This window comes from Erigeron canadensis, chromosome 2 (assembly GCF_010389155.1).
Source record: "Erigeron canadensis isolate Cc75 chromosome 2, C_canadensis_v1, whole genome shotgun sequence".
Classification (NCBI taxonomy): Eukaryota; Viridiplantae; Streptophyta; class Magnoliopsida; order Asterales; family Asteraceae; genus Erigeron; species Erigeron canadensis.
In genome coordinates, this window is record NC_057762.1 from 14,688,511 (window position 1) to 14,701,700 (window position 13,190).

General features: G+C 34.5%; 1 long non-coding RNA gene across 1 annotated transcript; it reads right to left on the reverse strand.

Moving 5' to 3' along the window:
- Window positions 1–3,948: 3,948 nt before the first annotated feature.
- LOC122586526 lies at window positions 3,949–5,522 on the reverse strand. The gene is made up of 3 exons (XR_006322020.1): window positions 5,427–5,522; window positions 4,431–4,579; window positions 3,949–4,093 (listed from the first exon to the last, which is right to left on the reverse strand). It is a non-coding gene; the product is annotated as an uncharacterized LOC122586526 (long non-coding RNA).
- Window positions 5,523–13,190: the final 7,668 nt, after the last annotated feature.

The following is a 13,190-nucleotide window of genomic DNA, read 5'->3' on the forward strand; positions in this document are numbered from 1 at the left end:
TTTTTGTTGATTCGTAGTTTGCATAAAACGACAAGTGCTTATTTGTAAATCCCCCGACAACTACCAATACAATTGATAAATTTACAAATGCAATACAGAAATATATTCGTTCAAATGTTCTCACAGTTGGGAATCTCAAGTGGTACATCAACTTATACTTTCTCCGAGTTATATGGATTTGATTTGCCCTGGCTTTTTGAGTCTCATCACTAAGGATTTGAACTTCTGAATTAGTTTTTGATTAAATAAGGACTGACGGTAGTATAGTTGGGGATAGTTTGGGTTGGCGTAATGGGTGGGTTGGGTAATGAGAATAAACACTATGGCTATAATACAAGCTGGCCTCAGGAGCCCAGTTAATGACTCACTAAATGTAAAGAAACCGGGAAAGCCGCAATGGGCTTCATGGAATACACTGCTGTTGTTGTGCCAGGTAGCCCTGCAGCTAGCTACTCAAAGGATGATCAGGTAAGCCTTGATACCGTGTGTTATGGATTCGATAACACTTTTTCTGAAACAGCACGTAAGTTAAGGGATGTTTGGATTCGAGCCATCAACCCAATTAGTTTATTACTTAGAGATGGAAATGGGTGGGTTGGGACATCAATATTCCAATTTTTAACATCATTTGAAATGCTTTTATTTGTGCATAAAAAGTTTACTTATACAAGTGCAAAAAAAAATGATGCAACTGCAGAATGTTTCATTTTAACTGGATGTTTTAGTGAAGCAGCTGAAGCCCTATGCCAAAGGGGACCAGATCTCCAATTATCTATTGGTTTGCATAAAGTATGCACTATATCGGATATTGGAAAGAGCCTGTGGATGTTAAATGTACAGGACTACAACAAATTGAGCAAGAAATTTTGGAGAGTTTTGCACTTCATTTCCATGAACAGAATCTAAGCGAGTATTCTTAAGGTCATTAGGCTACAATGATGAACTTTTATTGCTAGCAGAAGAATGGGGTCAATTTCTTGATGTTGTCGAGCTGGCAAGGCCACATATCTCTTTTGCTCACATGGGAAACTGGAAACAGAAGTTGGCCATTGAAGTCATTTGCCATTAACAAGACCTTTGTGAGAAAGCAAAGTTGTTTGCAAAAATGAGCTCTCATAATTTCTATGATTTTTTTTGTAATGAGCTTAAAGTACTCTCTGATGAGCATAGTTTGTAGCCTGAGCTCAAGAAAGATTTATTTTCTCACAAAGAATGGAGATATTAATCATTACGAAGATATTGGATTCTCATTTTTGTATAAATTTCTCAAAGTACTTTTAGAAGGATGAATACCAACCGATATTACTAATATTTGTGAAAAAAGATTTTCCTGTTAGAACTCTGGATTTTAAGTTTATCCAGTGGAAGGAGTATGACGTGAAAATGAAGAGCCAAATAAAAGCGATAATCTTGATGATTTTTATTATCTTCTTATTTTTGTTTCCATGTATTTTGGTTTATTATGTTGTCGCCATATATATCTTATTTTCATTTCATATGCTTGATGTTTTAATGTTTTCAAACTATTATAACGATATGTTAAAAAGATGTGGATTACTGGATTATATATGTCTTAATTTATGTGAGTAAAGATATGTGTTGATGGAACATGGCTTAATCAGAAACTATATTGATGTGTACTTTGTAGTTGGATCTACGAATATGGTTAAATTAGTTGGGTTTGACATGTTGAAACTAATATAAATCTTTGGATTGGAACCAAAATAAATGTTAAATGGTGGGAGTTATTCTTGGTTACAGAGAATGAATTTAACATACTGTTGTTTTGATATGGAGTCTATGTCCTGTCTAATTTGGAATATGATATAATAAGGTCCTTCAACCAACTCATGATGAAAAACAACTAACTATAATCAAAGATTAGTTTCCCAAAATGCAAAGAACGACATTTTTTAAGAACATCAATCATGAGTTTCAGAACGAGTTTGGTCCTCTTCTATTGCTTAAACACTTACCCACGAGTGCATTGTATACCCACTTACCTAGCTAGCTGTGCATCGCACGGGCATGCACTCTAGTAATACCATAAAAAATAAGCGTCTTTTAAAAGTTAAACTAATAAATTCCAAATGTTAAGTGTCCTATTAAGTTATGTTATAATAGGACACTATCAAATTTTGGTTTTTTAAAACTATTGTTTTATGACTTAAATATCAAGTGTACTATTATGTTGCATAATAATAATACCATAAAAATAAAGTGTCCTATAAAAGTTAAACTAATAAAATCCAAATCTTAAGTCTCCTATTAAGATATGTTATAACAGGACTCTATCAAATAATGGTTTTTTAAAGCAATTGTTTTATGACTTAAATATCAAGTGTCCTATATTATGATATATGATAATGATACTGCAACAAGTAATCATCCTATAAAAGTTAAACTAATAAAACTCAAATGTCAAGTGTCCTATTAAGTTATGTTATAATAGGACTATATAAAATAATGGTTCTTTAAAGCTATTGTTTTATGACTTAAATATCAAGTGTCCTATATCATAATGTATGATAATAATACCGCAACAAATAAGCGTCCTATAAAAGTTAAACTTATGAAACTCATATGTTAAGTGTCCTATTAAGTTACATTATAATAGGACTCTATCAAATCATGGTTCTTTATAACTATTGCTTTATGACTTAAATATCAAGTGTCCTATTACGGTGGATGATAATAATACCACAAGAATTAAGCGTCCTCTAAAAGTTAGAATAATAAAACCCAAATGTCAAGTGTCCTATTAAGTTATGTTATAATAGGACTCCATCAAATAATGGTTTTCTAAAACTATTGTTTAATGACTTAAATATCAAGTGTCCTATTATGATGTATGATGATAATACTACAAAAAATAAGCGTCCTAAAAAAGTTAAATTAATGAAACCCAAATGTCAAGCGTCCCATTAAGTTATATTATAATAGGACACTATCAAATTATGGTTCTTTAAACCTATTATTTTATGACTTAAATATTAAGTGTCATTTCATGGTGTGTTATAATAATACCATAAAAAAATAAGCGTTTTATAAAATTAGACTAATAAAACTCAAGTTTGAAGTGTCCTATTAGGTTATGTCATAATAGGACTCTGTGATATAAATGTCCCATAATCCTCATCTATTATGACTTATTTACCAAGTGTCTTATCAAGTTATGTTATAATAGGACCCCTGATTATCAAGTGTCATATTAAATAACTTCTTAGGACATCGTTTAATTAACTTGTATTATAAAAGGACCTTAAATGTAATTTTGTCCTATTAAAGAGTTTTTTAGGACACTGTTTTAAAAGCGTCCCACACAAAGGGTCCTAAAAGGCCATATTTCTTGTAGTGTCTGGTATTGGTCGGGTATGTATACAAGGTGTACCAGCGGCTAACCCTCCACCTAACCAACACCCATTAAGCAGCCCAGGGTAGCTACCACACTCTCACTACAAGTGCAATCACTGATGTCAATACTGTCGCAAGGCATGGCGGTAATCATAGAACAGTTGATCAGGTTTTTCTATGATTATCGCTATGCGATACTAGTTAGCGCCATCACTTCATCTTGCTCTAATACACATAAATAATCACAATAACACCAAAAGCACTCAGTCACCAAATGATAGCCATAGTCAAATTAAACACAGGGATAATAAGTCTCAATAGGGTATAAACTCAAAATATATGCGACGTTAGCACGTCTAGAATGCATATATGATTCCTATCGTAAATGCTATACGGGGTTCTTAGGTTATAGTCTAGGCTTTTCCACCTAATTCTCTACAACCATGGCTCTGATACCATTCTGTAACACCCCACCGTCGGTGGAAACATGAGGTGTCATGAAAAGTACAGCACGACATGGAATTACATAGATACTGCTAAATCAAATAGAATATAATAAATATATTCTCTAAAACACGAGTTCAAAGTCATAACAGTGCTAAAATAGCTTATTACAACCAAGTCCATAAAGAAATAATCCAAGGCATGTAGCCTGAAAGTCTGACATTAAATAAAGGAGCACTGATCTCTGAAGTCCAAGCCTAGCATAGCAGTCTTTATCCCTGATTAGCTTGAGTACCTGAAAAGTATACTAAAACGTGTCAACACAAAGGTTGGTGAGTTCGTAGGTTTTATGTCAAAAGTCTAGTCAAATAAATAAGTCTTTTGTCGATTCTTTTAAGTCTAAACAAGTAATAGTTCAATATATAACGAGCAGAGTAACGCCATAATAAGTCCAAATGTCTCAATGACTCAAAGTCCGGCCTTACGGTACCTGCCTTAGTCCAAAGTCTCAAGTCTCCATGTAACACCCCAACAAGGTGGAATCATGGGGTATCACGATAAAGCACAGCACGACATGGAAATTATGTAGAGCAAACTAAATGCATAAAAGGATCAAGTAAATCCATACAAACCATTTAGTAGTGCAAGCAACCGGATCACATCTAAGCATAAACCCTAATCGAGAATAATGAATCACGGATCCAAGAAGTCCAAGTCCAAATCCAATTCTAGCAAAATCAGGCAATCAATCATCCAATACATCTTTGAGCTAACCTGTCACCTGAAAAGTGTACTAACACGCATCAACATAAAGTTGGTGAATTCGTAGGGACAAGTCATAGGAAACAAGTATGTCGGGATAACAACCGTTAGCGATACACGAGGATTAGGATACCTAATCATGATCACACAAATCAACACAAATCAACGTTTACGTTCAATCATAGTTATAATGGCACGACTTACATAATAAATAATGCGCGATAAACCGGCACGACTTACATGATAAACAATGCGTATAATACGTTTCAGGCACGACTTACATATATTTCAAATACGTAAACTACGTTCCAGGCACGACTTACATATATTTCAAATGCGTACAATATGTTATAGGCACGACTTACATATATTTCAAATGCGTAATATCAATATACATGTTAAACAATATCGTTAACAACAAAGTTATGCCACAAATCGTGGCTTATCGTTATGCCATCAACATGGACTTAATCGTTATCACCATCACAAATCTATAATACGTTAAGGGGGAAAATGTTATCATGCGAAATCCTATGTCCCGATCCTTATCAAAACATTTTCCATCAATCAACAACACAATGCACATACACTTCTTATGATTCTAATTTCGAGGAATCATTGACGCTTATATATAGGGTCACCCGCAGCCTTCCCACCACATCTCCTATTCATTGAAAGTATAACCGTCTTCCATGTATGTACAACTACCCAAACCACAACAAGTATTCATAAATGGAAGCATAATTAACCGAGCAACAAGTCAATACGTTAATCAAACAATGAATCAAGCGATTAAACAAAAATAACAAGCACGTACACTTTTCAGCCCGAATCTCAATTGAATAGGGAGGGTTTACGAAACTCACCTTAGCGTTTGATGTGCAAGCTATGTACATGTTATAATCGAGTTATAACGTCCAACAATCGCTTAGCGTGCACCACCTATAAACATATACATTACAAATCACGTGTCAAACCCTAAGTAGGTTTTAGAAAAGCAAATCAACCTTAGAGGGAAATTGGGACTTAACTCGATTACGTCACAACCCTAAAGTGTCTTATTGGTTCAACCGAATATGAACAAGGGCACTTTATCACATCATTTTTGAAAATGACAGTGGATTCAAGCTACAAGGATTATACCATGATAAAGTAGACTCTCTTAAGATTCCAACGATAGGTCATACGCCTAAAACGGACTTACGGGTCAAAAGTTATAAGCGTTTGAAATTGACTTGTGACCAGAAAAATGCCACTGCGCCGCAGTGAGAAGAATTTGCACCCAACAGCAGCAGTTCATCACCATAAACGACTCAAAAACACCCATTTTGACCCCATAGTCGACCAACGAAGGTTCAAGACATGTTTTGAAGCACAAACAAACATCATTTGACATAAACAAACAAAATCCCTATCATAGATTCGATTCATAACATCATACAAATCCGGATTCACCTCAAATTCAACCAAAACCCTAATAAAACCCTAAATTGACCCAAATCCGTTTTTGACCGGAAATCAAGCAAGAACCCATAAGATTTGACTAGGAAACATGTTTAATGACATGAAATGGAGAAATTAAGTTAGGTTTCACTTACCAATTCGTCCTACAAGCATAAAATCCGAATTTGGAGCTAGGAGGAGGATGAACACCTTGAAACCAAGTAAATCTTGGACTTTTGGAGGATATTATTATTATAACATAATTTACTAACACTTTTGATGATAACCCAAGCCTAAAAATCTGAAAATCTACAACAAATGTTAAGAAGGTGTTTTGGTTCTTGGATTCTAGAGAGAAGGAGGAGAAAATAGAGTGTAGAGAGAGAAATGTAAGATAGAATGAAATGGGTGGAAGGGAAATAAGTCTAAGATAAGGGGGTGTGGGGTTCCAGCACTTAGACTATTACTTCAAGAATTAGTCTCACTCTGTCTATTTAGACTATTACTCTGGGAATTAGTCTATTTTCTGATTTCGCCACATTTAGTCTACTAGAAACACGAGTTATACACATGAAGGATGAATCCGAAAAGAAAAGGCAAATGTTACCTGCATAATTAACGAAAGTCAACGAGTCCATCACCACGAGTGTTACAATTAATCACATTGTCAAATAGGTCAAAATTCGCGAATGTTACACTCCAATACACACAAAATGCACGTCAATTAAGCACGTCATTAAGCACAACAACAAACACATAATCACATACATACAACAAGATAGAAGCACGTCAAATGACATAAGTAACTCTATACGCACAAGCTCAATACTGAACATAAACAGAAATCGACAAATTTGTTTAAAAAGAACTAGTATACTTTTCACCCCATAACATGTAAAAAGAGGGGCTACGAAACTCACCGAAAAGCAGCACAAGTTTAAATAACCTAGATCAACGAACAAGAACACGAACAGTCAGATACACCCGAAACAAGCTCACTATCTGTCCAAAAGTCCTACATTGTCCACAAGTCACCCAGTCAGTACTTGGATTTGATTGTACTCGTGTATGTCCTATACTAGTGTCTTAGAAAATGTCATTATGTCTTGTCAAATATCATAATATATATAATAGTCTTGTTGTCCTTATAAATTTTCCAATAATAATGTCACTTCTCATGTTTATATCTCGTCAAGTATTCATTTGGAACGTCACGATATAATTTGTCAAGTTCGAAAAATCGTATGATTTGTATTGTCTTTATAAAATCCTTGGATATATATACATATGTATATAGTCATAAGTCCATATTAAATAAATCCTTGTATGTATATATACATATGTCCATATCAATTTAATACTTGTATATATATATGACTAATTAATTTAGTCTTTATATATAATTCTATATTAATTTCATTATTTATGAAGATTGGGATTTAACTTTAAATATGAATAAATTTAATTAAAATTTATGATTTAACTTTATTTAAAACCTTTTATTTTGATTAAAATACCAAAATAATATCCAAACCCTAATCCTTATAAATAAGCCGTCGTTGACCAAGTTTGACCGAACCAAAAACTAGATCTAGACACCAAAACACAACCCAAATCAATTTTTTAAACCTAAAGCATTTTTCCGTCCAGTTTGACCGGCGTTGACCGGTAGTTGACCGACTTTGACCAAAACATAAATCAAGAACAAAGATGAAGAACACGATTTCAAGACCACAAACATGATTTACAACTCAAATTTATACAAGATCTAATCAAAATTATTCAAAAGTCATATATTTTCAGATTTAACAACTTTCGGATATATATACACATGAACAAGAACATAGATTTCGGACCAACATCTCGGATTTATGGGTTTTCGGACTATGTTTTCGGATCCATGGTTACACATAAAGATAAATACCCGAAAAGTATATACACAATGTGAAAAGATTCCGGATTTCAAGAGATTTCAGCATTTACATCTCGGATTTAGAGGTTTTCGGACATAAACATATACTTACACACTTAGACAACCGAAATACATATATATTTATGAAAAGATTTCGGATCTTAAAGGTATCTAGCTCAAACATCTCAGATCTAAAGGATTTCGCATATACATATACATATACTCATATACAACCGAAAACATATGTTTTTTGTCAAAGAAATCGGATTTAAAGATATATATACTCAAACACAATCCGAAAATATATATATATATATGAGGAAATCTCAAGAAAAACGGGTTTAAATACATATATTTGTAAAGTTTTTCGGATATATATATATACACATAGCCGAGATTTATAAGAAAATGTGAAAGAAGATTCTTGATTTTGACGATTAACAATCAATACTTACCCAAATGTAAAAGAATAAGAAGAGAAGATGAAGAATTATAAAGATAGATGGTGGTTTGTGGCGGCGGCCGACCGGAATATAGTGGTGGTTGGCGGCGGCCGATCTAGAGAGAAAAAGAGAAGAGAGGGGGGCGGTTGGGAATAGAAGGAGAAGAGAGAGAAGTGTGTGTGTGAGAAATGAGGAAGGAGAAATTAGGGTTAGGGATTTTAGGGTTTTGTTTATTCATTTCCCTAAGTTTGACCGAGATTGACCCATCTTTGACCCTACTAAAACTCCTTTGACTCGACCATTCAAGAAGACTCAAGACCCGTAAGTTCATTTTGTCAACATATTTGAATGTAGTTTTTCAATAGCTTTCCAACGGTTATAAACATGTCTATATTTGTTTATTAAATCTTTAATTTATTTAATTTTAAGTATTTTACTTAATTTGACATTTCCACAAGACAACTAGTATTTCTCTTATTCTCGAGTCCACGTGCAATTTTTTCTAAAGTCTAAATGCTCTAAAGCCCGAAATAAACACATATCCATTTATTCCCTTATGAAGTCTTAAAGTCTAACGACGTACATAAACAAAACAAACTAAAAATGACCGGAAAAGTGTCTCGGAAATATGCTCCGATGACGGTTGTCTCAATGGCACACTTTGGGAAGATGATTGGTGATCCTATCTGCCCCTTGGGATTCACCTTAATTAAGTGGGAAGACTAAAATATGAGGGAAGTTTGAAGATCAGCTCCCAAATTCGTCCAATCTGGGTCAACTTGGAAGAAGAGTCAGCTTGAGACGACCAGTCTGGGTCAGCTTGCACAGAGTCAGCTTGGAACTGAATCAACTTCGGATTTTCAAACACTTATTCTGTTTTGATGCATTCAATAACCAGGTCAAGTTATGTGATTAGCACGTGTAACATCCCGAACTATTTTATTCTAATTCTGTTAACTTTGACCGTTAGTCAATGTTGACCTCTTGTTAAGTGGCGTCATATATTTATGTGGATTAATATGTGTGTTAATTAAGTAAAAAATAAAATAAAAATGAGTGTCATATATGTGGATAAATTCGGGCCTTAAGCAGAGTTAAAATGTATTGTGAAGCTTGAGCTTAATTGTCAACTAATATTAGTTGTAGTAGTAATTAAGATAAGTTCAATGATATTTCGTTTTAAATCCTAATCTCATTTAAACAAACTTTTGGCCAGCTATAGAATAAAAGTGATCCCATATGTGTGTGGGGGCTACGTGCAAGCCCAAACAAATAATAAATAACAGTAAGGGTTTTTGAGTTGTACTGTAACCGTCGATCACTAAAAAGAATAGATACAATATCAAAAATAATAATAAGAGATCCCCTATGTACGTGGATGTAGGGGTGAGCCCAGAAAAGAGAAACAAAAATATATACATATAAGAGAACAAGGGTTGTGGTGTAGCCATCATCAAAAGATCATAAAAGGAAGATAGTTTTGATTCACATAAGATATAATTGTTTGTGTGGGATCTATCGAGCAGCCAAAAGATAAAGGGTAAGGAAAGTGGATTATTTTTGTTCTTTTATCTATAAGCCGAAGTATATATATATACATGATAATAAATAATTATAAGTTGTCATGTTCTTTCATTGTTAGTGGTTTTCACAAAATAATAAGAGAAAAGAAACAAATGCTTTTGTTGATATGTGTGTGTACAGGTTTTATAGAATGAAGATAATAATATATATATATATTTTTTGCTTGGCCCATACACAGACTAGTACATATATATAATAATAAATAAGTGATTGTGTGTCTTTGTTGTTTTCTTGTGTCCATATTACGTATGGATCAAAAAAGGAAGAAAATAGGTGAATTTGTCCTTGGTGATATTTATTCATAATATATGTAAATTGACAAAATAAAAGGAATCAGTTGTGTTGCAAGTGGCTGCTACATGTCGAGACCTATATATACTGTTCTAGCTTGTCTTCATCATTGTCAGATCATAGCAGGCACAAAGCTAAGATAAATAAAGGGTTATTTGATGATACTAAACTTGGCAGTATTAATGTTTACTATTTTCGTGACTTTATTGTGGATATTATCTACGTTTTTGCGTAGTCCTTTTGTTTGACATATTTATATATTCATCGTTTATAGGTAGTTGGGCATACATAACAAGTTTGGTAAATTATTATTAATTGTGGTTTGTGAAGCTCTCAAAAGGTAAGATAACTTACTTCTGTCACGCTGGGGGACACAACAAAACGTAGTTTTAATATAACCCCTTTTAATTATTGTAGTTATCTCATACATATGTGTGGTATGGGATTTTCTTGGACGGTTATTTGGGAATTTATTAATTATGTATGCTATATGGATAATGATGTGTGATGGTGAATGTGACGTGTGGTTATTGTTGGACTTGTACACATAGTACACTAGAGTTATTTAAGTTTCCATGTCACGAAGCACGTTAGGGGCCCTAATAATGTAACGAGGAATTTACGTGTGATTTAACGTGGAATTTATAGTGTTTAAGTCTCGAGCACAACGTGGAAAAGTGTTAAGCTTAACCCACATTAGTCCAATGGACTCTTGTATGCGTGGATCACTTGGGGGCAATGTACATGCTTCCCGTGTGACTCAATCATCGTGGAAAGAGTAGACCGGGTGGAGTGATTGACCACCATACGTGCGGAAACGGTTTGCTCATGGATTTGGTTATGCCTATCCATAACGACGCCGATGGACCCCGAAAGGTTACCCATCATGTCGGGTGTGAGGTTCCTGTAAGGTCTTATGACTACCTACACACAAATACTTTATTGTTGACTATAATGGCATAACTATACGTGAATAACGTGGAACGTGGAAATTGTGTTGTAACGTGGATTAATAAGGATAACTAGGCACTTTATAGGTTTAAATATCCTTATGATGTTGTTAACGTGGAATTGGGTGATTGTGCCTATACATATGTGTGAGATATATTTTTTTATAAAAATGTTTTAATTGGCAATCCTTGTTTTGTACTAACCTGTTATCTTACTCGGCTTTTAAGCTGACACTTGTGTTTTGTGGAAAAAATGTTGTGCCCCCAGGTTAGGACTTGAAGCTGATCGGTAGATGGTGAGATGGGTAGTTACTTATGGAGCTTGAGGATTGTGGCTTTAGTTACCCATAGTTGCATTTATTTAAGTAGACTTATTATTTAGCCGTTGGCCATTTTTATATCGGTTGTCTTTTACGTTGATTGTGGATTTCATTTGGGCTATTGTGATGATATTGTTGGTAACACCTTTTAAGACATTTATTATGTTTTTATTGATTCCATTATGGATCAAATGGGATTTTTGAACGACGCTTCCGCACTTTACTTAACGGAGTTACGTTTTATTTTGGAAAAATTTTTTAAATCCACATTTTTATAAGCAGGGTGTTACAGCACGTGTGTGTGGCTGTTCTAGATGCATCTGAATAACGATAAGAATTCAGTTATGTGTTTTTGTCTTGTTTTGGTGACACCTGATTGTGGGAGAAGAATAATACAAGTGGGGACAAGAGAGAGAACGTCCATTACCCTACAGCTGCAGATTGTATTCTCTATTCTTATTGGTTGATTTATAACAACCTTGTATCAGTTGTCTAGGGTAGAATATTCCTTGTCTTTTGTATTTCCTCTATAAATAGAGGCTGCCTTTTATTGTAAAAAGGGGTGTGTGTTTATGAAAGTTTGATAGAGCTGAAGTCTATTCATTTTAAAAATCTTCTTTATCTTTATGAATCTTTGATCTTGGTAGTTTGAGTGGTCCCTTTATCAGTAATTTTGGTGGCTTTGCCTTTATTGATTATTGTGGCGAGATCTTAAGAATCTTCATTACTTCTATTTGTATTTGTGGTGGTTCAACCTTTATCAAATATAGTGGTGGTTTTGGAGTGTTTCTGGTATTTGATTCCGGTGGTTCAGTATTTTACGAGTCAAGTATTAGATTATTATCTGTCCTTGTTTAGTTGTTCTTGTTTCAGTTTACTTCCACTGTTTCGTTGTTGTTGTACTATTTCTTCTTATAGTCAGCTTGGGTGTGTTTTGTCATAAAATTCCAGAAAATTCCTACAAAAATATCTTATATTCCGCTGTGCTTGTGTTTTGTAAGTTGACTCAGTCTGACTCTGAGTATTTCAGCTCACTTTCACATATCTAACCCAACCCAACCCCAAGCTAGTCCAACCACACCCCAAGCTGACCCAAACCTAAGCTGATACAACCCAGGCTGACCGAACCCAAGCTGACCCAACCCCATGCTAACCGAACCTAAGTTGACCGAACCCAAGTTAACCTAACCCCAAGATGACCCAACCCAACCCCAAGTTGACCTAACCTAGCTGACCAAGCTGACCCAACCCAGCTGACCAAGTTGACCCACAACCCAAGTTGACCCAGAATCCAAGCTGACCTAGAACCCAAGCTGACCAAGTTTCACAAAAGTTTGAATTATTTACAAAATTGCCACCGCGTGTTTTAATTTAATTTGACACACGACGCGTTCTGATTGGCCTATAGTACATTCTCTCCCTTCTCTCCTTAAGACACCTTCTTCCATGATCTCTATCCTATATATATATATATATATATATATATTTTAACAGCGAGTTAGTAGTTAGTAATTAGCGATTAGTATTCGAGACACCATAGTGACATCCAATTGGTCAGTACGCGGTGCACGAACTACGCAAGCCTGTGATGAAACCCATGACTCTTGAAACCTCCCATAACAATCCACTCCTGTAAATGTAGGAAGTGAAAGTTAATGGCATCTAGGTGTATGCGTGTGTGACCCTA